Below are 24,385 nucleotides of genomic sequence, written 5' to 3' on the forward strand. Positions count from 1 at the left end.
CCTGTGTCCTTTTTTTTATTGTTTAAATAAACTTTAAAAAACTACAATAGCTTTCGATTTATAGAAAAGTCTCAAAGATAGTTTTCTCTATCGTTAACATCCTACATTGCTATGGTATGTTTGTCACAACTAAGGAACCAACATTGGTACATTACTGTTAACTAAACTACACACTTTATTTGCATTTCTTTGGTTTTAAACTAATGCTTTTTTTTTCTGTTGCAGGATCTCATCCAGGACACCACATTACATTTATTCATCATGTCTCTTTGGCTTCCCCTAGACTGTGAGTTTCTCAAACTTTCCTTGTTTGTGATGACCTTGACAGTTTCTAGGAGTACTGGTCAAGTGATTGATACAACATTCTTCAGTTGGTCTTATCTGACATTTTTCTCATTACCAGACTAGGGTTTGAGATTTTGGGAAGAATACCACAGAAGTGAAGTACCATTCTCATCACTTCATATCAGGGGTACATGCTATCAACCTGACTTATCCCCAATAATGTTAACCTTGATCACTCCCTTGGCAGAGGTTTGCCAGCTTTCTCCACTATAAAGTTACTCCCCACCCCCTTTCTATACTCCACTCTTAGGAAGCAAGTCACTAAGCACACCCAGGGATGGGGAGAGGATGTTAACCACTACCTCCTGGATGGGGAAATATCTACACACATTATTTGAAATTCTCCAAGTTATCTGTCTCATCTCTCCCATTTATTAATTTATTCAATCATGTATTTATATCAGTATGGACTTATGGATATTCATTTTTATTTCATGGGTTATAATCCAATACTATTGTTTATGTTTTGTTGCTCAGATCTCTAGCTTTGGCCATTAGGAGCTCCTCTGGGTTGGCTTCTGTATCTTTTTGACATGCCCTGCCTTTTTTGAGTACGTGCTTACTTTTTGGCACCACAAGATGTTTCAGGTTCATCTTGTAGTTTCCCTGCTCCAGCCCTGGACTCAAGCACTTCTCCAAGAAGCCCTAACTCCTTTTATTGGAGAATGGTATTGAGAAACAGGATCTGGGCACTAAATGTGCTCACTGACTAGGCAGAACACTCCAGTGTTACCTAGTATATTCTTAGAGCCCAATCAAGAGACAGAAATCACACAGGAGTTTGAAGAGAGCATGTTTAATATAAGTAATTAACTATAACAGGGAATTGGAGGAATGGGAGATTGGCTACTAAGAGGTAAAGAGCACTGCAAAGAATAGCAAATATAGGGAGTAGCCTTTATCCCTAGTGCTGAGATAAAGCACCTGAGAAAGAGGCCACTCCCCATCTCTCCACCCCGGCTTAGAATTTGATCTAATTGGAAAGGGCACGACCAAGACCCATTGGATGGCAGAGAAGTTTGCTGAGCTGGTTGGCAGGGCTTGATGGAAGTCTGCCCTCTGGGATGACGGGGGAAGACGTTTATGGGATGTGCCACATGCTTATGGCCGCTGGGTGCTGCTGTCCACCTACGGATGCACTGCAGAAGCCATGGGTGCTACAGGAACTTGGTGAGAGCAGCACACCAGAGCTAGGAAGAGAAGTCTCTTCCTCCTCCAGTGTCTTTCTATGCCCTCTACTGATAACTGAAATACTTAGGCTAATTTCTTTCCTTTCCCATCCTCTTCAGTGCCATTATACTATTCATTTTTAATATAGGTATGTTCATTTGTTAGCTTATATGTCATTTAGGGTTCACCCCACATTGTAGTTAATTTTATTTTTTTTGGAGGATGTGAAACAGTATGGTTTCATGAATCAAAGCTACACAAAAAGGTATATTCAGAGAAGCGTCACTTATCTCCTTGTCCCTACTATCCTGTCCCTTTCCCACCTATCCCCTGTAGGTAAGTGAGCTCTTTAGTTTCAAGTGTATCCTCCTGTATTTCTTTTGCAAGGACATGTATGTCTTCTTATATCCCCTTCTTTCTAGACACTCTTTAAAGCTTCACTTTCTTCACTTAACAGTATGAAATCATTCCATATCCATTCATAGTCTTCCTTTTGTTGGAGATCTTTAAGGTGGATTCCTAGATGTAGGATTGCTGACTCAAGAGGTAAGAACAAATGTAGTCTAGTTAGATATTACCCAATTCCTCGCCAGAAGGATTGAAGCAGTTTGTGTTCCCAACAGAAATATACTAGAGTGCTTTTTTCCCCACAGCCTCACCAACATAACATATTGTCACACTTTTAATTTTTACCAGTCTGATAGATGAGACATGGCATCTTGGTGTTATTTTAATGTGCATTTTGCTAATTGTAAGTAAGTTTGAGCTTTAAAAATATATTTGGTGGCCATCGTACGTCTCTTTTTCTTTTTGTGAATTACCTGTTCATGTCTTCCCATTTTTTAAATTTGTTTTTTATTAAAGTATAGTTGATTCACAATGTTGTGTTAATTTCTGCTGTACAGCAGTGATTCAGTTATACATATACATACATTCTTTTTAAAATATTTTTTTCCATTGTTTATCCATTCCATATATAATAGCTTGCATATGCTAACCCCAGCGTCCCACTCCATCCCTCCCCCACCCTCCATCCCCCTTGGAAACCACTAGTCTGTTTTCTACGTCTGTGAGTCTGTTTCTGTTTCGTAGATGCATTTGTGTCATGTTTTAGATTTCATATATAAGTGATATCATATGGTGTTTGTCTTTCTCTTTCTGACTTACTGCACTTAGTATGATAATCTCTAGTTGCATCCCTGTTGCTGAAAATGGCATTATCTCATTCTTTTTGATGGCTGAGTAGTATTCCATTGTATATATGTACCACATCTTCTTTATCCATTCATCTGTCAATGGACATTTAGGTTGCTCCCACATTTTTAAAATGAGGTTTTTAGGCCCATGTTTCTCAATTTTTAAGAGTTCTTTATATCAGGGATCAGCAAACTAGAACCCATAGGCCAAATCTGGCCCACCACCAGTTTTTATAAATAAAGTTTTATTGAAACACAGCCACACTCATTTGTTTACATATTGTCTATGCTGCTTTCACACTACCCCTGCAGAGTTGGTAGTGTAGATTGAGTCAATTCTTTTCGTTCTTTTTTTTCTTTAAGAATTTACCAAGTGTAATAAATTAGAGGTGAAGTCACAACAAAAGAATTTATGGCGTCCAAAAAAATTCACAAGTAGAAGATTCCTTCTATCAACTTCTCAGAGTCCCATGAGTTCTCCCCTGACCTCTGAAAGATGGGTTTTACCAAAATCTGGTTTACACTGAACTTTTCAGGTATATATGATCTGAAAAGAAAGAAGTATCTGATAAGAACCTGCCTGGTGCTCCTTCCTTGTTGCAGCCCTTCTTTGTGTAAGTGATCAGAATCAGGTCCAAGTGACACAGAACCAAGCATGACATATCACACCAAACACCATTTTCTGTCCAACCAATTCTCATCTCTCTCCAGTAATGAAGAGGTGGACGTTCTTCTTGGACTGCAGCATCTGTGCAGCCCGCTCGACCCCGACCACAGCAGCCAACCTCTGGGCATCGTACTTGGAGTAGAGGACAGTGCAGGTCCAGGCAGCTTCCTCTCCTCTGGTGGTGGCTTGCAGCATGTTACAGACTTCACTGTAGAAGTGGGGATATGTTGGCAGTTCATAGAAAATCAGGTTCCTGATGCCTTTTATTGTGTATCTTTTGTAGAAATGGAAGCGCTCTGTGAGGAGCAGGAACTGCTTCTCTCCTTGAAGGAAGAAATGTCTGGCCCTGGAGACACCAGACTTCTGGGCACACTCGCAGATATGAGTGAAGTTCAGTTCCTCCTTCTTGAAGTAATTTCGGAGACGCACAAAGTCCAAGTAGGAGGGGACATAGATAAGCGTGTGAGACATGACTGCATCACGATACTGAGGCAAAATCTTGTTGACGAAAAAGTTAAACCTGGCATCAATCACTGAAGCTAGGTTTTCAGCTTCCATCCTCTGGAAGACACGTGGGAGCTGCACCAGGACATGACTGATGCAGCCTGTCATTGGGACGTTCCTCACAGCCACCTGGCCTTGCCCATGGACGCAGTATTTGATGAACACAGAGTTGATCTGGGCATCCTGCAGGGCCCCAGACAGCAGCGTCTGACGATAGTACTTGGACCAATTATTGAGGCTCCACATGCGCACTCGAGAAAAGTCCACCCCATGTGAGTCCAAGGGCAGTAGGTCCATGTGGTTCATCAAATGCAAGACATGCTCCCAGTTCTGCATCAGGTAAATGTCAGCTTGATCAATGATGAGAAGCTCAATAGAAGACAGAAAGTCAAAATCTCTCTTCTTCTCTCCTTCTCCACCAATGATGGTCCTCAAGCCCAGAGGGGAGGCAATGAGGATGTCTGACGAATAGAAGGGGGCATAAAGTCGGATGCTTCTCTGCAGTATTGCCACTCCAGTCCTGAAGTGGTCATCGATGTTGCCGACAAATACAGCTTCATAATCCTCAGGCCTCTTCAGGTTGGGTGGTCTCTCCTCGGGATCTGAGCCATACTCTCCATTAAACCTCTTTTTGTTGCCTACAATTATTTTCTTCTTGCTGTCGCCCTCAAGAAGACTGATGAAGAGCTGTACCACCCGCAAAGCAGCTTCCCGGAATGGCACCACTATCAGCACCTTGGGCCTCGTTAGCCCTTGGTCCCTGAAGTCATCATCATCACCCACCCCAAGTTTCTGGCTTCGGCACCTGCTGTTGTTGGTAAGCACCTGGGCATTGGCTTTGAGGACGTGATTTATCACATGTAGGCAGTACACGTGGCGGATCTCTTCCCCATTCTTCAGGGCAGTCCTTTCTGGGTAGAACAGGTCCTGGTAAGAATTCATAATTAAGAAGAGCTCTTTCTGGAGGGGTGTGAAGGGGCTACTTGAATTTGGGGGACCAGAGAGGAACTGGCTGTTGGTCTTGATCCAGGTGGATTCCAGAGGCTTCTGGAGATGAAGTGACTTTAAGTCAATGTCCTTTGGGGGTTTAAAGGTTTCCGGTTTCCAACTGTTGAAACCTGGATGAAAAGACAAGCTGGCCCAGGCTGGGCCATTTTAGCTGGTGGGTAGTTTTGGGATTTGTGGCAACAGCCTGGATTTCTTTTTCTTTCAGTTCTTTGTTTACATGTTGTGCAAATGGATCTTGTAATGCTTTCAGAGAACAGTTGCCTTCTCTTTCCTCTTCGAGAAAGTTGGTTTCTAGGCTGAAGAGTGACTCATGTTTTGCATCTGTAAACTCCTCTGGGGATTCCTCTGATGTGCCAGGTGGCCCGTGCCCATCTTTTCCCTTAGGGTCAGCAGGTAAGGCCGCATTCTTCTGCATGTCAGTAGACGCTACTGCCATCTCTTCCTCCACACTGATGTCACTATCGCCATCTTCAAGATTCATTTCTGTCTCATCTATAACACTGTCTTCTTCTTCCTCTTCCTCCTCCTCATCTTCCTTGGAAACATCCTTTAATGTGGCAAGTAGTCTGTTGTAACCAGAAACTTGTTCTGGTTCACTCTCTGCTTCACTTTCAGAACTTGAAGTATCTAAACTCTCTGACAGTTGACAAGTCTGTGGTTTTGCTTCCTTTCTGGAAACCCTTGGAAGGTGGAAAACAGAAGTTCAATGTTTTGAAATAAAAGATTTGGTAAAGCTGTCTTCTCTTGTAACTTAGAAAGAAGATCAGTGGACGAAAGCAGTTCAGGAGCTTGTAGTTCTAAAGAAGTCATGATCCACACCATTGTAAAGAAATCATACCCCAATAAAGATGTTAAAAAAAAAAGTCATGATCAAGTGGGGTTTATTCCAGAGACACAAGGATAGTTCAACATCAGCCCGAGAGGCTTGTCTGCTCACCCGCCAGGGTGGGCGGGGCTGGGAGCTCAATTCTTTTCATTCTTGTTTCTTTATTCTGCTCTGTGGTAGTTATTTCCACTATTTTATCTTCCAGGTCACTTATCCGTTCTTCTGCCTCAGTTATTCTGCTATTGATTCCTTCTAGAGAATTTTGTATTTCATTTATTGTGTTGTTCATCATTGTTTCTTTGCGCTTTAATTCTTCTAGGTCCTTGTTAAACGTTTCTTGTATTTTCTCCATTCTATTTCCAAGATTTTGGATCATCTTTACTATCATTACTCTGAATTCTTTTTCAGGTAGACTGCCTATTTCCTCTTCATTCGTTAGGTCTGGTGGGTTTTTACCTTGCTCCTTCATCTGCTGTGTGTTTCTCTGTCTTCTCATTTTGCTTAACTTACTGTGTTTGGTGTCTCCTTTTTGCAGGCTGCAGGTTCGTAGTTCTTGTTGTTTTTGCTGTCTTCCCCCAGTGGCTAAGCTTGGTTCAGTGGGTTGTGCGGGCTTCCTGGTGGGGGGGACTGGTGCCTGTGTTCTTGTGGATGAGGCTGGATCTTGTCTTTCTGGTGGGCAGAACCTTGTCCGGTGGTGTTTTGCGGTGTCTGGGACCTTATTATGATTTTAGGCAGCCTCTCTGCTAATGGGTGGGGTTGTGTTCCTGCCTTGCTAGTTGTAGGGTGTCCAGCACTGTAGCTGGCTGGTTGTTGAATGGAGCTGGCTCTTAGCTTTGAATTGGAGATCTCTGGGAGAGCTTTCACTGTTTGATTTTACGTGGAGCTGGGAGGTCTCTGGTGGTCCAATGTCCTGATGTCGGCTTTCCCACCTCAGAGGCACAGGCCTGACACTTGGCTGGAGCACCAAGACCCTGTCAGCCACACGGCTCAGAATTAAAGGGAGAAAGAAAGAAAGAAAGAGAGAGAGAGAGAGAGAGAGAGGGAGGGAGGCAGGGAAGGAGGGTGGGAGGGAGGAAGAGAGAGAGAGAGAGAGAGAGAAAGAAGGAAAGAAAGAAAGAAAGAGAGGAAGGAAGGAAGGAGAAAAGAAAGAAAAAATAAAGTTATTAAAATAAAAAAATATTAAAAATTTTTAAAAAAAGAAAAAAGAAAGAAGAGAGCAGCCGAACCAAAAGAACAACTCCACCAGTGATATCAAGCCCTAAAACTATACTAAAAAAAAACCAAAAGCAAAAAAAAAACGGACAGACAGGACCCTAGGACAAATGGTAAAAGGAAAGCTATACAAACAAAATCACACAAAGGATACACATACACACTCACAAAAGGAGAAAAAGGAAAAAATATATATATAAAGGAAGAGTAACGAAATCAATAAAGATATCTACCAATGATAATAAACTCTAAATACTAAACTAAGATAAACATAAAACCAGAAACAAATTAGATGCAGAAAGGAAACTCCAAGTCTACAGTTGTTCCCAAAGTCCACTGCCTCAATTTTGGCATGATTCGTTGTCTATTCAGGTATTCCAGAGATGCAAGTTGATTGTGAAGATTTAATCCACTGCTCCTGAGGCTGCTGGGAGAAATTTCCCTTTCTCTTATTTTTTGCACGGCTCCTGGGGTTCGGCTTTGGATTTGGTCCCACGTCTGCATGTAGGTCGCCTGAGGGTGTCTGTTCTTCGCTCAGACAGGATGGGGTTAAAGTAGCAGCTGATTAGGGGGCTCTGGCTCACTCGGGCCAGGGGGAGGGAGGGGTACAGAATGCGGGGCAAACCTGTGGTGGCAGAGGCCGGCGTGACATTGCAACAGCCTGAGGTGCGCTGTGTGTTCTCCCGGGGAAGTTGTCCCTGGATCATGGGACCCTGGCAGTGGCGGGCTGCACAGGCTCCCGGAGAGGAGGTGTGGATAGTGACCTGTGCTCACACACAGGCTTCTTGGTGGCTGCAGCAGCAGCCTTAGCGTCTCATGCCCATCTCTCATGTCCGCACTGATAGCTGCGGCTCACGCTCATCTCTGGAGCTCGTTTAGGCGGTGCTCTGAATCCCCTCTCCTTGCGCACCCCCAAACAATGGTCCTCCAACACTTCTAGGTAGGTCTCTGGACCTGCTGTGGCACTGTGGGGCCAGCTCACACTCTGATCTGGCCTTACTCCTGCATGTACTTGTCTCCAAAGTCCACAGTTGCCCCCAAAGTCCACAGCCTCGATTGTGGGAACACTCGTTTTCTCTTCAGATATTTCACAGATTCAGGTTTTACCAAGCCAATTGCAGGGGTTTAATCCGCTGCTCCTGTGGCTGCACGGAGAGATTTCCCTTTCTCTTCCTTGGTCGCACAGCCCCTGGAGTTCACCTTTGGTTTTGGCCCTTCCTCTGCCTGTCAGCCACCCTCAGGCATCTGTTCCTGCCCAGCCAAGAGGGGTGAAAGCAGAGGCTGATTAGGGCTCACTTGCTCACTCAGGCCGGGGAGAGGGAGGGATACAGCTGTCACAGTTGGGGTGTGGGGGGAGTGCCTGCAGTGGCAGAGGCCAGCAGGAAGTTGCTACAGCCTGAGGCATGCCATGCATTCTCCCAGGGAAGTTGGCCCCAGATAATGGGACCCTTGGCAGTGGTGGGCAGCACAGGCTCCCAGGAAGGTGTGGGCAGTGACCTGCACTTGCTCCCGGGACCCTCGGCAGCAGCAGCGGCAGCCGTCGCGCCCGCCTCTGGGATCCTAGGTAGCAGCTGCGGCTCGCATGGGTGATGCCCTGCCGTCTGTGAGTGCATGTAGGTAGAAGCTCCTATGGTGGGATTGCCCCTCTCCTTGAGCACCCTGCAACAATGGTCTCTTGCCTCTCAGGAAGGCCTAGGCTTTTTCCCAGACTCCCTCAGTTGTGGTGCACTAGCCCCCTTCAGGCTGTGTTCACGCAGCCAACCCCAGTCCTCTCCCTGGGGTCTGACCTCCGAAGCCTGAGCCTCAGTGCCCAGCCCCCACCTGCCCTGAACAGACAAGCATCTCAGGCTGGGGAGTGGTGGTTGGCACCAATCCTCTGTGCGGGATTCTCTCTGCTTTGCCCTCTGCAACCCTGTTGCTGCGCTGTCTTCCATGGCTCCGAAGCTTCCGCACCGCCACCCCGCATCTCCGCCAGTGAATGGGCTTCCTAGTGTGTGGAAACTTTTCCTCCTTCACGGCTCCCTCCCAGAGGGGCAAGTCCTGTCCCTACTCTTTTGTCTCTGTTTTTTTCTTTTTTCTTTTGCCCTACCCAGCCACGTGGAGATTTTCTTGCCTTTTTGTAAGTCTGAGGTCTTCTGCCAGCGTTCAGTAGGTGTTCTGTAGGAGTTGTTCCATGTGTAGATGTATTTTAGATGTATTTGTGGGGAGGAAGGTGATCTCCATGTCCTACTCCCCTGCCATCTTGAAGGTCCTCCTGGAAGTTTTATATTTTTTAATTACAGATTCAATTTTACTTCTAGTGATCAGTCTGTTCAAACTGTGTTTCTGCTTGACTCTGTCTTGGCAGGCTGTATGTTTCTAGAAATTTGTCCATTTCTTCTAGGTTGTCCAATTTGTTGGCATATAACTGTTCACAGTATTCTCTTATGATTTTTTTTTTTTTTTGCGGTACGTGGGCCTCTCACTGTTGTCGCCTCTCCCGTTGCAGAGCACAGGCTCCGGACGCGCAGGCTCAGCGGCCATGGCTCACGGGCCCAGCTGCTCCATGGCATGTGGGATCTTCCCGGACCGGGGCATGAACCTGTGTCCCCTGCATCGGCAGGCGGACTCTCAACCGCTGCGCCACCAGGGAAGCCCTCTCTTATGATTTTTTTAATCTCTGTGATATCATTATTATCTCTCTTCTTTCATTTCTTATTTTGTTTATTTGGGTCCTCTCTCTTTTCTTCTTTGTGAGCCTGGCTAAAAGTTTATCAGTTTCATTATCCTTTTGAAAACCCAGCTCTTGGTTTCATTTACCTTTTTGGTTTTTTTATCTCTATTTTTTTTACTTCCTCTCTGATCTTTATTATTTCCTTCCTACTTCTGACTTTGGGCTTTGTTTGTTCTTCTTTTTCTAATTCTTTCATGTGGTAAGCTAGGTTGTTTAGTTGAGATTTTTCTTATTTCTCGAGAATGGTCTGTACTGCTATGAACTGATTTTGCTGCATCCCACAGATTTTGGAAAATTGTGTTTTCATTTTCATTTGTCTTGAGGTATTTTCTGATTTCCTCTTTGATTTCATTGTTGACTTTTTTTTTAATAGCATGTTGTTTAGTCTCCACGTGTTTGTTCTTTCCCCCTTTTTCTTTCTGTAGTTATTTTCTAGCTTTGTGCCTTTGTGGTCAGAAAAGATACTTGAAATAATTTCTATCCTCGTAAATTTGTTGAGGCTTGTTTTGTGACTTAGTATGTGATCTATCCTGGAGAGCGTTCCATTTGCACCTGAAAAGAATGTGTATTCTGCTTTCTTTGCACGTAGTGCCCTGTAGATATCAATTAAGTCCAACTGGTCTATTGTGTCATTTAGGACCTCTATTGCTTTATTGATTTTCTGTCTCAGTGATCTGCCCGTTGATGTCAGTGGGGCGTTAAAGTCTCCTACTCTTATTACTATTGTCAATTTCTTCCTTTATGTCTGTCAGTATTTGCTTTACATATTTAGGTGCTCCTGTATTGGGCACATATATGTTAACGAGTGTAGTATCCTCTTCTTCTATTGATCCCTTTATCATTATATAATGCCCTTCTTTGTCTTTCATTATAGCCTTTGTTTTAAAGTGTATTTTGATACGAGTATTGCTAGCCCTGCTTTCTTGTCATTTCCATTTGCACAAAATAACTTTTTCCATCCCCTCACTTTCATTCTGTGTGTGTTTTCTCACCCTGAAGTCTCTTGTAGGCAGCATGTTGAAGGGTCTTGTTTTTTTATCCAGTCAGCCACCCTGTTTTGTTTGGAGTATTTAGTCCATTGAGATTTAAAGTAATTATTGATAGGTATGTATTTATTACCATTTAATTCCTTGTTTTCTCATTTTTTTGTAGTTTTTTGTTCATTTCTTTTTCTTTTTGTGGTTTGATGATTTTCTTTTGTAGTATGCCTGAGTTCCTTTCTTTTTGTTTTTTGTGTATCTATTGTTGATTTTTGATTTGTGGTTACCGTGGGATTCATATATGTTGACCCATAATTGTATCTACTTGCTATAAACTGATAATCATTTAAGTTCACACACATTCTAAAAGATGTACATTTTTTACTTCCCTCCCCCACATTTTGTGATTTTGATGTTCTATTTTACATGTTCATGCTTATCCTTTTGCTGTTAATTGTAGTTACAATTGCTTTTACAAAATTTTTTTTGATTGTTTTTTAATCTATGTACTGGCTTATTTAAGTGATCATCAATCCTTTTATATATCTGCCTTTCCAATAGATTCTTGCTTCTTTTCTTTTTAGAGAAAACCCTTCAATATTTCTTTTAGGGAGGTTAATATTGCTGAATTCCTTTAGCTTTTGCTTGTCTGAGAAATTCTTTATCTTTCTTTCTATTCTAAATGGTAATCTTGCTGGGTAGGGTATCCTAAGTTGCAGGTTTTTCCCTTTCAGGACTTTGAATATATCATGCCACTCCCTCTGGCCTGCAAAGTTTCTGAAGAGAAATCAGCTGAGAGCCTTATGGGGGTTCCCTTGTAACTGACTCCATGTTTCTTTGCCGCCTTTAGAGTCCTCTCTTTATCTTTAACTTTTTCCATTTTAATTATGATACATCTTGGTGTGAGTCTGTATGGGTTCATCTTGCTTGGGACCCTCTGTGCTTCCTGTACCTGGATATCTGTTTCTTTCTTTAGGTTTCAGAAGTTTTCAACCATAATTTCTTCAAATACATTTCAATTCCCTTTCCTCTCTTTTCTCCTTCTGGAAGCCCTATAATGCGGATGTTGGCATGTTTTATATTATGCCGTAGATCTCGTATGTTGCTTTCGTTTTCTTTTTCATTTGTCTTTCTGTCTGCTGTTCTAATTGGGTGGTTTCCATTTTTCTATCTTCCAGATCAGTTACGTGTTCTTCTGTATCACCTAGTCTGCTGTTAATTCCTCCTAGTGTATTTGTCATTTCAGTTATTTTATTCTTCAGTTCTGCCTGTTTCTTTTTAATATTTTCTTGTTCCTTGTTAAAATTCTCACTGTGTTCATATATCTGTTTCCTTAATTCAGTTAGCATTTTATTGCTAATGCTTTGAACTCTTTAATAATAATAAATAATTTCTGTTTCATTAGTTGTTTTTTCAGGGGTTTTCTCTTGTTCTTTCATCTGAAAAAATCCCTCTGCCTTCTCATTTTGCTTAACTTCCTCTGTCTCTATGAAATTAGGTGAAATAGTTACCTATACCAATCTTGAAGGAGGGTCCTTGTGTGGGAGCATCACAATACTGTCTTCATGTGCCCAGTGGCTTTGATGGGAGAGCTGGATCTGAAGTGAGCATGAATCACATCTTCCCCCAGAGTGTGCTGGTAGCTATCACATTGGTAGAAGGTGGGGCTGGAAATGGAGGGGCTAGAGCCAGGGCCAGATGTGGTCTAGGGCTTCTCCTCTGCTCAGTGGCCAACACCACCCTGTTGGGGGTGGGGGTGGGGGTACGGGTGGGGGTGGGTCCTAAGTTGCTGGAGCATAAGTCCTAAGAGTCTGGTCTGAGCTGGCTCCATTCCCTCTAAGTGTGTGCTCTCCCGTCTCCCAGCACGGGCACCCTTGTCCCAAAGGGGAGCAGTACTGGAGGAAGAGGAGCTGGAGCAGGTGCTTGGTGTGGGTCAGGGCACAGGCTTTAGCAGTACCAGCACCAGTCACTGTTCTGGACCATTCCTGCAAGTGCCAGCAATGGCTGCCTTCACCTTGTTTAGATGCCATGCTGGGTCTGAGCCAGCTCGGTCCCTCACAACTGTGCACTCCCCTCTGCCATGGTAGCCCTCACCCTAATGCAGAGCTGCACCGTGGAGCAAGTGGGGCCAGAGCAGAGGCTTAGCTCAGGCTGGGTCACATGCTGCGTTGGTCATGGGAAACCAGCCAGAGTCCTGGGTAGTTTCAATATGCTTCCCCACCCTTGTTCCGGGGAGTAAGCAAGCATGTGCATGCTCTTCATGAGTGGTGTGTAGGTTTCTTACAGCCCTCCTATTAGTCTCACTGGTTTTCAAACCAGCTCCAGTTTCTTGTCTTCCCCGTGTCAGACCCCAAGGCTGGGTGCTCAATATGTGGCTTGAACTTCTCACTCCCCAGGGAGGACCTCTGAGCCTGTGCAGTCCCCTTCATCTTCTGTGCCCCCTCTCAGGGGTGCAGGTCTTGACCTGATTGCTTCTCTTCCCTTCCTAGCTGATTCTGTGTGGATCATTTTTACAGCCATTTTGCCAGTCTCCAGTTTGTTTTCAGTGAGAATTGTTCCACACGTTGATGTATTTTTCATGTGTTTGTGGGTATAGGTGAGCTCTGCATCCTCTTCCTCTGCCATCTTGATCTCCCCTTCTCTCTTCCCTCCTCCTTTTTTCAATCTCCTCTTCTCCTGAACTTTGAAAAACTTTAAGAATGACAGAAACAGGTTTCAAAAAAACTGTTCTGAAAGCTGCAGGCATGAGATTGCACCTCTGATCCTGAGAAGAAGGCATGGAAAACTGGAACAGTCCCTCAACAGTTCGAACCACAAATTTTCAGCAGTTACAGATAAGAAAAATTGCAGCCTGGGACAGACCACAGTCATATGCCCTTCTTGCCCTATATAAATTAATCCTGCCTCAGCTTGGGAAGTTTATCGTTCTTAAGTTTCTAACTGATGCACATCCGTTGAGTAAAATCTTTAAGTACTCTCAGAGTCACAGTTTTTCTCTCGACAGGTTCATTCTGTAATAATAAAGGGGTTAATTCATCAAAAGGACATAACAATCCTGAATGTTTAGGGACCTAATAACAGAGCTTCAAAAAATGTCAAGAAAAACCTGATAGAACTGCAAGGAGAAATAAATCAATCCACAATTACAGTCCAATATTTCAACACCCTTCTCTCAATAATCACTAGAATAAGTAAACAGAAGAGAAGAAGTAAGGATATAGAAGACTTGGATAACACTATCAACCAACTTGCCCTCATTGACATTTATAGAGCACATCGGCAGACTACACTTCCTTTACAAGAGCACATGTAACCCATTTACCAAGATAGACCATATTCAGGGTCATGGAACCAATCAAATACATTTAAAAGTATTCATATCATACAAAGTATGGCCTGGGACCAGAACTGAATTAAATTAGACATCAAAACCAGAAAGATCCCTGGAAAATCCCCAAATGTTTTGAAACTAAATTACATACTTCTAAATAATCTGTAGATGAAAGAAGAAATAAAACTTGAAATTATAAGATATTTTGACCTAAATGAAAATGAAAGCACAGCATATAAAAATTGGGGGATTCAGCTAAAGAAATATTTAGAGGTACATTTATAGCACTAAGCATTTATATTAGAAATTAAGAATGCTCTTAAAGCAGTAATCTCAGCTTCCTTCTTAAGAAACAAAAGCTGTACGAGCAAATTAAATCTAAAGTAATTAGAAGAAGGGAAATAATAAAGATCAGAGCAGAAATCAATGAAATAGAAACCAGAAAATCTATAGAGGAAATCAATGAAACCAGAAGCTAGTTCTTTGAGAAGATCAATAAAATTGTGAAACCTCTAACCAGAATGATCAGGAAAAAAAGAGAGAAGACACTAGTCACTAAGATTAAGAATGACAGAGGTGAAATCACTGCAGGTCCTAAAGATGTAAAAAAGGATAAAAGGGAGCACTATTAGCAAAGATGGAGGAGTTAGGACCCCTGGAATTTCACCCTTCCATAAAAGCAATGAAAAAACTGGCAAAATATTGTCAAAATCAACTTTTTCACAACTCTGGAAATCAACCAAAGTTTTTCAGTTACCTGGGAAGCATTTAATCAAGAACATATACTGAATCTCAGTACGAACAGCAAGTTCTGTGGCATTTTAACTTTCCCTACTCCCACCCCCAACTCCCCAGTTCAGTGGCAGACTTGAAAAGACCACTTTCCTGGTACCGATAGGAGCAGAACGGAGTTATTGCTCTTTCTAAGAGCTGCTATAAACATGGGAGGACAAATATCTCTTTAAGACCCTGCTTTCAATTCTTTTGAATATATATCCAGAAGTGGAATTGCTGGATCATATGGTAGTTCTATTGTTAATTTTTTGAGAAACTGTTAACACTTTTTTCCATAGTGACTGTACATTTTACATTCCCACTAACAGTGCACAAGGGTTCCAATTATTCCACATCCTTGCCAACACTAGTTATTTTCTGTTTTTTGATAGTAGCTCTGCTAATGAGTGTGAAGCGGTATTACATGTAGTTTGGATTTGTATTTCTCTAACAATTAGTGATGTTGAGTGTATTTTCATGTGCCTGTTGTCCATCTGTGTGTCTTCCTTGGAAAATGTCTATTCAGGTCCTCTGCCCACTTTTTTTTTTTTGGCCGCACTGTGCAGCTTACGGGATCTTAGTTTCCTGACCAGGGATTGAACCCGTGACCCCTTCATTGGAAGCACAAAGTCTTAACCACTGGACTGCCAGGGAAGTCCCATGCCCACTTTTTAATTGGGTTGTTTTGTTGTTGAGTTTTAGGAGTTCTCTATATATTCTGGATATTAATCCCTTATCAGATATACAGTTTGCAATCATTTTCACCCATTTTGTGTGCTGCCTTTTTCACTCTATTGATAGTGTCTTTTTAAAAATTAATTAATTTGTTTTTGGCTGCATTGGGTCTTCGCTGCTGTGCGTGGGCTTTCTCTAGTTGTGGCACGCCGGGGCTACTCTTTGTTGCGGTGCACAGGCTTCTCATTGTGGTGGCTTCTCTTGTTGCGGAGCCTGGGCTCTAGGCGCGGGCTTCAGTAATTGTGGCACGTGGGCTCGGTAGCTGTGGATTGCAGGCTCTAGAGCGCAGGCTCAGTAGTTGTGGCACACGGGCTTTGTTGCTCCACGGCATGTGGGATCTTCCTGGACCAGGGCTTGAACCCATGTCCCCTGCATTGGGAGGTGGATGCTTAACCACTGCACCACCAAGGAAGCCCTGATAGTGTCTTCTGATGCACAAAAATTTTTAATTTTCATGAAGTTCAATTTGTCAAATTTTTTTGGTTGTTGTTGTTGCCTATGCTTTTGGTGTCATACCCAAGAAACCATTGCTGAATCTAAGGTTGTGAAGTGTTTGCCCTATGTTCTTAGAGTTTTAGATCTTACATTTAGGTCATGGATCCATTTTGAGTTATTTTTTTAATATGGTGTTAGGTACGGATCCAACTTCATTCTTTCCCATGTGGATATTCAGTTTTCCCAGCACCATTTGTTGAAATGGCTGTTTTTCCCCCACTGATAGCCTTGATAGTACTGATCGCCTTGATAGTCTTGATAGCCTTCTCAAAAATCATTTGATCATATATACAAGGGTTTATTTCTGGATTCTCTGTTCTATTCCATTGGCTTATATGTTTGTCTTTATGCCAGTACCATATTGTTTTGATTACTGTACCTTTGTAGTAAGACTGAAATCAGGAATTGTGAGTCGTCCAGTTTTGTTCTTCTTTTTCAAGATTGTTTTGGCTATTCAAGGTCCCTTGAGATTCTATATGAATTTTAGGATTTTTTTTGTGTGAAAAAAAATTGGGATTTTGATAAAGATTGCATTGAATCTAGATCAGTATTGACATCTTACCTATGTTTTCTAATCTATGAACATGGGTTATTTTTCCATTTATTTCTGTCTTTATTTTCTTTCAGAAATGTTTTGTAGTTTTCATTGTACAAGTCTTTTAACTTCCTTGGTTAAGTTAATTCCTAAATATTTTTATTCCTTTTGATATTATAAATGCAATTGGTTTTTAAATTTCCTTTTTGGATTGTTCATTGTTAGTGCATACAAATGCAACTGATTTTTGTGTGCTGACCTTATGTCTTGCTACTTTGCTGAATTTGTATATTAGTTCTAACAGGGTTTTTTTTTGGTGTCTCTATGGAATGTAGGGTTTTCTACATATAAGAGCATATTATCTGTGAACAGAGATCATTTTACTTCTTCTTTTCCAATTTATATGCCTTTTATTTCTTTATCTTGCCTAATTGCTCTGGTCAGGACTTCCACTACTTTGAATAGCAGTAGCAAAGGTGGGCATCCTTGCTTTGTGTCTGACCTTAGAGGAAGTTTTCAGTCTTTTACCACTGAGTATGGTATTTTCTGTGGGTTTTTCATACATCAATCTTACTATGTTGAGGTAGTTTCTTTCAATTCCTAGTTTGTTGATTTTTTTTTATCATGAAAGAGTGTTGAATTTTGTCAAATGCTTTTTCTCCATCAATTGAAATGACCATTTGGCTTTTCGACCTTTCATTTTGTTAAGTTGGTGTATTACATTGTTCAGTTTTCATGTTGAGCCAACCATGCATTCCAGAAATAAATCCCACTTGATCATGTTGTATAATCCTAATATGCTGTTAATTTGGTTTGTTGACTATTTTTGCATCAATGTTCATAAGGGATTTTTGTCTGTGATGGATTTTTTTTTTCCTGTAGTGTCTGTCTGGCTTTGGGATCAGCATAAGGCTGGCTGATTATGAATGAATTATGAATGAATTAGGGAACATTCCCTACTCTTCAATTTTTTTTTGAAAAGCTTGAGAAGGAATGATGTTAGTTTTTCTTTAAATGTTTGGTAGAATTCATTGGGAAAGCTATTAGGCCCAGAGATTTCCTTTCTTGGGAGATTTTTGATTACCGATTCAATCTTTTTACTAATTATTGGTCTCTTCAGATTTTCTATTTCTTCATGGTTTAGTCTTGGTAGGCTTTGTTTTTCTAGGAATTTGTCCGTTTCATTTAGGTTATCCAATTTGTTGGCATACAATTGCTCAGAGTACTCTCTTTTAATTCTTTTTATTTCTGTAGAATCAGTAGTAATGTACTCACTTTCATTTTTGATTTTAATAATTTGAATCCTCTGTTTCTTTCTTAGTCCATCTAGCTAAATGTTTATCCATTTTGTTGATCTTTTCAAGAATCAGCTTTGGGTTTTGTTGCTTTTCTATCACTTTTCTATTCTCTATTTCATTTTATCTCTAATCTTTATTATTTCTTTCCTTCTGCTAGCTTTGGATTTAATTTTTTCCTCTTTTACAGGTTCCTTAAGTTGCAAAGTTAGATGTTGACTTGAGATCTTTCTTGTTTTTTAATGTGTTTATAGCTATAAATTATCCCTTAGCATTGCTTTCACAGTGTCACATAAGCTTTTCTTTTTCTTAATTTTACTTATTTTTGGGCTGTGTTGGGTCTTCGTTGCTGTGCACAGGCTTTCTCTAGTTGTGGCAAGCAAGGGCTACTCTTTGTTGCAGTGCACAGGCTTCTCATTGTGGTGGCTTCTCTTGTTGCAGGGCAGGGGCTCCAGGCACCAGGCTTCAGTAGTTGTAGCACGCGGGCTCAATAGTTGTGGTATGCGGGCTCTAGGGTGCATGGGCTTCAGTAGTTGTGGTGCGTGGGCTCAGTATTTGTGGCTCATGGGCTCTAGAGCGCAGACTCAGTAGTTGTGGTGCATGGGATTAGTTGGTCCATGGCATGCGGGATGGTCCTGGACCAGGGATTGAACCCATGTCCCCTGCATTGGCAGGCAGATTCTTAACCACTGCACCACTAGGGAAGTCCTCCATAAGCTTTTGTATGTTATGTTTTCTTTTTCATTTGTCGCTAAGTATTTCCTAATTTCCCTTGTGATTTCTTTATTGATCCATTGGATGCTTAAAAGTGTGTTGTTTAGCTTCCACAGATTTCTGAAATTTCCCGTTTTCTTTCTGTTATTGATCTCTAATTTCATCCCATTGCTTTTATTTTTTTAATATTTTATTTTCTTCTTATATTTTATACAGCAGGTTCTTATTAGTTATCTATTTTATACATATTAGTTTATATATGTCAATCCCAATCTCCCAATTCATCCCACCACCGCCCGCACCCCACTTTCCTCCCTTGGTGTCCATACGTTTGTTCTCTACATCTGTGTCTCTATTTCTGCCTTGCAAACCAGTTCACCAGTACCATTTTTCTAGATTCCACATATATACATTAATATACGATATTTGTTTTTCTCTTTCTGCCTTACTTCACTCTGTATGACAGTCTCTAGATCCATCCACGTCTCTACAAATTACCCAATTTTGTTCCTTTTTATGGCTGAGTAATATTCCATTGTATATATGTGCCACATCTTCTTTACCCATTTGATTGTCGATGGGCATTAGGTTGCTTCCATGCCCTGGCTATTGTAAATAGTGCTGCAATGAACATTTGGGTGCATGTGTCTTTTTGAATTATGGTTTTCTCTGGGTATATGCTCTGTAGTGGGATTGCTGGGCCATATGGTAATTCTATGTTTTGTTTTTTAAGGAACCTCCATACTGTTCTCCACAGTGGCTGTATCAATTTACATTCCCACCAACAGTGCAAGAGGGTTCCGTTTTCTCCACATCCTCTCCAGCATTTGTTGCTTATAGATTTTCTGATGATGCCCATTCTCATTGTTTTTAGAAAAGATACTCTGTATGATATCTAACTTTTAGAAAATATTGAGATTTAATCTGTGGCCTAACATGTGGTCTATCCTGGAATATGTCCCATGTACACTTGTGAAGGATGTGTATTCTGCTGTAGTGGGTAGAGTGTTCTGTATATGTCTGTTAGATCGAGTTTGTTTACTGTGTTGTTCATGTCCTCTGTTTCCTTAGTTATCTCTTGTCTGGTTGTTGTATTCATTATTGTGAGTAGAGTATTGAAGTCTCCAACTATTATTGTAGAACTATCTATTTCTCCATTCAATTCTGTCAATTTTTTCTTCATATATTTTGATGTTCTGTTATTAGGCATGTAAATGTTTATAATTGTTATATATTCTCACTGTTACGAACTTTTTATTAATATATAATGTCCTTCCTTGTCTCTTGTCAAGAGTTTTTGACTAAAAATTTATTAGTCTGATATTCGTATAGCCATCCCTGCTCTCTTTTGTTTATTATGCATGGAATAACCTTTTACATACTTTAACTTTCAGCCTATTAGTGTTCGGGGATCTAAAATGAATTTCTTGTAGACCCCATACAGTTGGATCACTTTTTTGAAAAAAATCCTTTCTGCCAATCTCTATCTTTTGATTGGAGAGTTTAATCCATTTACATTAAAGTAATTACTGATAAGGAGGGACTTACTTCCATTTTGGCATTTGTTTTCTGTATGTCTTTTAGCTTTCTGTCCCTCCTTCCCTGCAACACTGTCTTCCTTTGCGTTTAGTTGTTGGGTTTTTTTTTTTTTTGATAATGAAATTTTAAAATTCCTTTCTTATTTCCTTTGGTGTATATTTTATAGCAATTTTCTTTGTGGTTACCATGGGGGTTTCATTTAACATCCTAAAGTTATTACACTCTAATTTGAATTTACACCAGCTTAATTTCAGTAACATATACAAATTTCTCCTTTAATAGCCCCATCCCCACCTCTTTCAGTTGTTGAGTTCACAAAATTACTTCTTTATACATTGTGTGTTCAAAAACTTAAGCTAATAATTTTTAAAGAATGCATTAGCCTGTCAAATTATGAAGATAACAAAATGTGGAGTTACAAACCAAAGTTATAATTATAGTAGCTTCTAGATTAATAATTGCTTTTTTTAATGTAGTAGTCTCTTAAATCATGTAGAAAACAAACAATGTGGTTATGCAGCATTGTTACAATAATTCTGCCTTTTATAATTGCCCATGTATTTACCTTTACTGAGATCTTTATTTTTCATATGGCTTCAAGTCACTCTCTATTGTCCTTTCATTTCAACCTTCAGGACTCCCTTTATCATTTCTTTTTTTTTTTTAACATCTTTATTGGAGTATAAATGCTTTACAATGGTGTGTTAGTTTCTGCTTTATAAGAAAGTGAATCAGTTATACATATACATATGTTCCCATATCTCTTCCCTCTTGCGTCTCCCTCCCTCCCACCCTCCGTATCCCACCCCTTTAGATGGTCACAAAGCACCGAGCTGATCTCCCTGTGCTATGCGGCTGCTTCCCACTAGCTATCTATTTTACGTTTGGTAGTATATATATGTCCATGCCACTCTCTCACTTTGTGAAGACTATTTCTTAAAATAAACCTTAAAACTTTGGTTTTTATAACATCCAATATATGAATCACCAACAACTGTTGTAGGAACACTGTGCTGGGAGTCCTTCACACTCCAGCATTGCCTTAACTGTCTAGTAGAGGAGAGAAACCTGCAACCCACACAGTGACACAAAGCAGAATGACAGAGGTGTTGTGAGAAAACTGAAAAAGGAGGAGCAAGGGGTTTGGGGAAGGCTTCCCAGTGGGGCAGGCACCTGAGCTTAACGTTGAAAGATAAGCAGAAAGTTGACAGGCAAAAGCAGACCAATACAAAACAGACAAGTACAGGCAACTCTCCCCCATCCTTTATAATTCCAAGGTTAACATAAGAGGAACACCACTCACTATTATAACTATTTCCACAAGTGCATTCAGAAGAGAAGCAGGTCACTTGGTTGGAAAGGAAGTAGAGGGAACTTCCCAGATGGTGATGCCAAAGCTGAGTCTTGAAGGGTGAGCAGGACTAAGCAAAAGAGAAGGACAAGCCTGAGCAAAGGCCTGGAATGTGGAAGCCCATGCTGCATTGACAAGAGAGTGACTATCCAGGATGTCCTGAGTGTTTGACACCTGGAGGGCCTGGGAAGAGGATTTGTCTATCACAGGAAAGTGGGGCCCTGTCATAGAGAACTTTGATGGGCACACCACAGAGTGGAGAACTGATTCTGAATACCCTGGGAATCCAGGGAAGATTCCCAAGGAGAATGGTGACATAATTTTTTCATCTGTGGCCCTTTGGGAAGACAACCCTGGAGGCAAAATGGATTAGCCAGCCACATGTCAGAGGTGGGAGTTCATTATAATGTAAAATACAGGAAACCTGAACTAGGGCTTTGGAACTGGGAATGAAAGAAATCAGCAGTAAAGAGACAGGAGATATTGGAGAGGTAGGTCTGAAGTCAGAGGTGAAGAGCAAAACGCTGTCCGAGATTCTTTGAATGAGCCACGGTGATGAAAAATAACTCAAAGGGAAGTTAAAAGTTTAGCTGGGACAAAACAAGTGGTGCTTATAAACATTCACAGCCATAGAGAGGTAGTAATGCTTTCTTTAGAGCTCGCAGACTACTTCTTAGTTCAGCTCGAATTTCTCACCTCTTGCCCCAATCCCTAAACTGGATTTGATAAAAACTGTGAAGATTTAGCAGGGGATACTGTTGTAGTTTATCTTATGACAGGGCCGAAAGTAAGCTCATCACACGAGATGAATTGTGCCGAAGCACAGCAGTAGAGGGCTGCCGCTCGCTCAGGCAATACAGCCCCGTCTGTCCTGCTGTGGTAGCTTTTATTAAAGCATTATCTACGTTTACATTTTAAGACTTGTTTTCTTAACATTTCAGAAATGCCAAAGCAGCAACCTATGTTTTTATTAATTATACAAGCAATAATTGGCTTTCTTGAAAACATGCCGTGCTTCGTCCTTGAGCGCAAAAGCAGCACAAAGTTCCCACCATTATTTTGATTATACTGAAGTAGCACAAGGACATTTCCTTGCGTTCCCACCACTCTGATTATACTGAGGACATCTCGTGGATCAGTGCCCAAAGCACTCAATGCTTCTTCGCAGGCTCCCGGTTTGCCGGGGGGGGCGGGGGGCTCAAAGCATTCAGGACTGTTCACAGCTCTGGCTTATTCGCATGCCCCCAGTTTGCCGGGGAGGGGGGGCTCAAAGCAATCAGGACTGTTTGCAGTTCTGGCTTATTCGCCAGCCCCCAGTTTGCTGGGGGGGGGGGGCTCATGGGTCACGTCTCCTTTCCATGTCCTCAGTTATTCCATTACAGGATACTGTCTTTAGAGGCTAGGCTCGAACCAGGACAATAGCTTCTTAACAGCAACTTCTTAACATTTTTGAACTTTGCTTTTCTACATGATGATTAGTTAGATGCAACTCTAGTGTAAATTACAGCATTTATTTGCTCTTATCTTCAAGGAATAATATGCAGCCAGATAAATTGCAGTAATTTGCCACTTTGCAACAACACCAGGCAAGGCACCTGATCATCAGTAGCTACTGGACACTCTTGTGTGTCATGTGTAAGGTGGGCACTGCACAACCAGTAGTGAGCAAGACCAACATTGTCCCTGCCTTCATTTCTAGTTGAGGAAGATGGGTGTGACAAAACAGGTGTGAGGGGTTCAGACAATGCCTCCATTTACTTCTTAATTTCAAGATTAAAATAAAAGAAACATTCTTGCTATATAATTATGTCCACAAATTCATTCAGAAGAGAGGCTGGTCATCCAGATGGAAAGGAAGCAGAGAGAGCTTCCCAGACGGTGATGCCAAAGCTGAGTCCTGAAAAGTGAGCAGTGTGATTGTAATCTTTCACAATGATAATGTTTTTTTCTATTTTACTTTTGTTTTACTTTTACTAATATATTTTTCTTTATTTTCATTTTACATCATTTTAATCATGTATTATATAAGATTGGAATTTTTAAATGTTCATGGTGAATCAAATCATTATAGAATGACCCTTTGAACCCCAATTAATACTTTTTGTCTTAGTATTTTTAGTCTGATATTAATATAATTGACCTTGCTTTATTTTGATTAGCACGTACCTGGCAAATTTCCTTCCATCCTTTTATTTCAAACGTTTCTGTAGCCTTATGATTTGCCAGGTTTGGCATAAACAGCATATGGCTAGACTTGTTAATTTTCATCCAAAATGACAATCTCTGACTTTAACTGGAGAGTTTACCCCATTGACAATTTTTTATTACTGATTATGTAATAAAGAATAAATTTCAAATATGAACTTATTACTACCTTCTTACACTTTTCTTTCTATTTTCCTGCCTTTCCATAAATCTTTTTCTACTTTCTCGACTTCTAAAAGCTGATTTACTTGTTTTTCTTTGTTTTTCTCATTGCCTACCTCATGACTGAAATAGCAGATAGTAAAATGGTACGAATATGAAATTATTCAAAGTAATCGGAAATGGTAAAGGGATCAATTTTCCTGCCACATACAATAATGCGGTGAAGATCACCCTGATGTGTGAAACAGGGAGGCACTGGTGTCAAAAGAAACAAGTGTATCCTTCATGGCGCACAGAACAGCGTGTACGTTACTATTGTTTCACTGTAACCATTTGTTTCAAACTTTGGGCTGTACAGCAGCTCGGATATTAAGGGTCTGGAGCAAGTGCAAACACAGTACTCTCGGGAAGGGGTGGCGCTAAGGTCGATACCGGACCGGAAGTCGCTTTGCTGCCGTTTTTACCTCAGCTGCCTTGAAGCTCTCCTCCGTGTAGCGCCTTCCGGGCGCTGAGGTATCTTGTGAGGGCTTTGAAGACGGAGGGGTGGGTGAGGGTGTCATCGAAGGGGATTTGGGGGTTGATAATGGGTGGCTTTGGAGGCAGTATGGGGACTTGTTCGAATTTGAGT

General features: G+C 41.2%; 1 pseudogene across 1 annotated transcript; it reads right to left on the reverse strand.

Annotated features, from left to right (window-relative positions):
- Nucleotides 1–3,408: 3,408 nt before the first annotated feature.
- Nucleotides 3,409–24,317, reverse strand: LOC309978554 (U3 small nucleolar RNA-associated protein 25 homolog; annotated as a pseudogene). Its single transcript has 2 exons — nt 24,190–24,317; nt 3,409–5,570 (listed from the first exon to the last, which is right to left on the reverse strand). The product of its transcript is annotated as a U3 small nucleolar RNA-associated protein 25 homolog (transcript).
- Nucleotides 24,318–24,385: the final 68 nt, after the last annotated feature.

The sequence above is a fragment of the Leucopleurus acutus genome (genome assembly GCF_964270905.1).
Source record: "Leucopleurus acutus genome assembly, chromosome: X".
Lineage (NCBI taxonomy): Eukaryota > Metazoa > Chordata > Mammalia > Artiodactyla > Delphinidae > Leucopleurus > Leucopleurus acutus.